The sequence below is a fragment of the Danio rerio genome, chromosome 4 (genome assembly GCF_052040795.2).
Source record: "Danio rerio strain M-AB ecotype USA chromosome 4, GRCz13ab, whole genome shotgun sequence".
Lineage (NCBI taxonomy): Eukaryota > Metazoa > Chordata > Actinopteri > Cypriniformes > Danionidae > Danio > Danio rerio.
This window is the reverse complement of record NC_141024.2, coordinates 64,832,501-64,835,000: the sequence shown is the minus strand read 5'-3', so window position 1 is coordinate 64,835,000 and position 2,500 is coordinate 64,832,501.

Genomic DNA, 2,500 nt, shown 5'->3' with positions numbered 1-2,500 from the left:
CACTCAACAATTGAAAAGATTCCTTCCATGCCTTAGAAGCGTGACTTGATCAGTACTTATCTACACAGCATGCTGGCATCAAAGATCCTATTTCTCTTATATCATATCCCTAGTCTTACACACTTTAGGAAACGTAAACATTCAGGACGTGCCATTAGCACAGCCTGCACTAAAAGAAGGCTGGAGATAACGGATGGCAACACAGAGTGCGACACCAATGTCACCTTGAAAAGCCTGCCGTGAACCGGATTCGAACCGGGGTTGCTGCGGCCACAACGCAGACTACTAACCACTATACGATCACAGCGAACTACGAAACAGCGAGAACACTCTGTTGTTTTTCTCCTCCTACCAGCACAACGCTTTTCCCAAGAAACAATAGAAATGCAAACAATTGATGACTGCTGCAATTTTAAAAACGGGGAGGACGTAGTCGGCAGGATTCGAACCTGCGTGGGGAGACCACAATGGATTTCCAGTCGATCACCTTAACAATTGGCCACGACCACAAGACTGCCTGTACTGCCATTTCTTTATGCCTAGTACACATATTGTGCATCCAGATGAAACTTTCATCAAGCGATAGCTCAACGGCAAAAGCTGTGGCTCCACAAAATGAGCATCACACGCCCGAACAGGGACTTGAACCCTGGACCCTCGGATTAAAATCTGATGCTCTACCGACTGAGCTATCCGGGCTCCACAACAGTAATTTACAAGTAGGCAAGGTTTGGGTTGTGGTCGGTGCAGACCTTTACAGTACACTAAAGTTTACCGTGAGATGGGATTTTAAGCTTATGGTTGGTGTGGATGTTGCTAAAACACGACAGGTTACTTTGAGGTTGGGTTTATGGTTTTTGTAGGTGTAGACATCAGTACAACACAATAGTTTGGACTTCATGTCATGTAGGAGACATTAAATAGATCAATGATAACTGCAGAATGTCTTTCTGCTGTTGTGGCAATGAATGGACACTCAACAATTGAAAAGATTCCTTCCATGCCTTAGACGCGTGACTTGATGAGTACTTATCTACACAGCATGCTGGCATCAAAGATCCTATTTCTCTTATATCATATCCCTAGTCTTCCACACTTTAGGAAACGTAAACATTCAGGACGTGCCATTAGCACAGCCTGCACTAAAAGAAGGCTGGAGATAACGGATGGCAACACAGAGTGCGACACCAATGTCACCTTGAAAAGCCTGCCGTGACCCGGATTCGAACCGGGGTTGCTGCGGCCACAACGCAGACTACTAACCACTATACGATCACAGCGAACTAAGAAACAGCGAGAACACTCTGTTGTTTTTCTCCTCCTACCAGCACAACGCTTTTCCCAAGAAACAATGGAAATGCAAACAATTGATGACTGCTGCAATTTTAAAAACAGGGAGGACGTAGTCGCCAGGATTCGAACCTGCGTGGGGAGACCCCAATGGATTTCTAGTCGATCACCTTAACCACTCGGCCACGACTACAAGACTGCCTGTACTGCCATTTCTTTATGCCTAGTACACATATTGTGCATCCAGATGAAACTTTCATCAAGCGGTAGCTCAACGGCAAAAGCTGTGGCTCCACAAAATGAGCGTCACACGCCCGAACAGGGACTTGAACCCTGGACCCTCAGATTAAAATCTGATGCTCTACCGACTGAGCTATCCGGGCTCCACAACAGTAATTTACAAGTAGGCAAGGTTGGGTTGTGGTCGGCGCAGACCTTTACAGTACACTAAAGTTTACCGTGAGATGGGGTTTTAAGCTTATGGTTGGTGTGGATGTTGCTAAAACACGACAGGTTACTTTGAGGTTGGGTTTATGGTTTTTGTAGGTGTAGACATCAGTACAACACAATAGTTTGGACTTCATGTCATGTAGGAGACATTAAATAGATCAATGATAACTGCAGAATGTCTTTCTGCTGTTGTGGCAATGAATGGACACTCAACAATTGAAAAGATTCCTTCCATGCCTTAGAAGCGTGACTTGATCAGTACTTATCTACACAGCATGCTGGCATCAAAGATCCTATTTCTCTTATATCATATCCCTAGTCTTCCACACTTTAGGAAACGTAAACATTCAGGACGTGCCATTAGCACAGCCTGCACTAAAAGAAGGCTGGAGATAACGGATGGCAACACAGAGTGCGACACCAATGTCACCTTGAAAAGCCTGCCGTGACCCGGATTCGAACCGGGGTTGCTGCGGCCACAACGCAGACTACTAACCACTATACGATCACAGCGAACTAAGAAACAGCGAGAACACTCTGTTGTTTTTCTCCTCCTACCAGCACAACGCTTTTCCCAAGAAACAATAGAAATGCAAACAATTGATGACTGCTGCAATTTTAAAAACGGAGAGGACGTAGTCGGCAGGATTCGAACCTGCATGGGGAGACCACAATGGATTTCTAGTCGATCACCTTAACAATTGGCCACGACTACAAGACTGCCTGTACTGCCATTTCTTTATGCCTAGTACACATATTG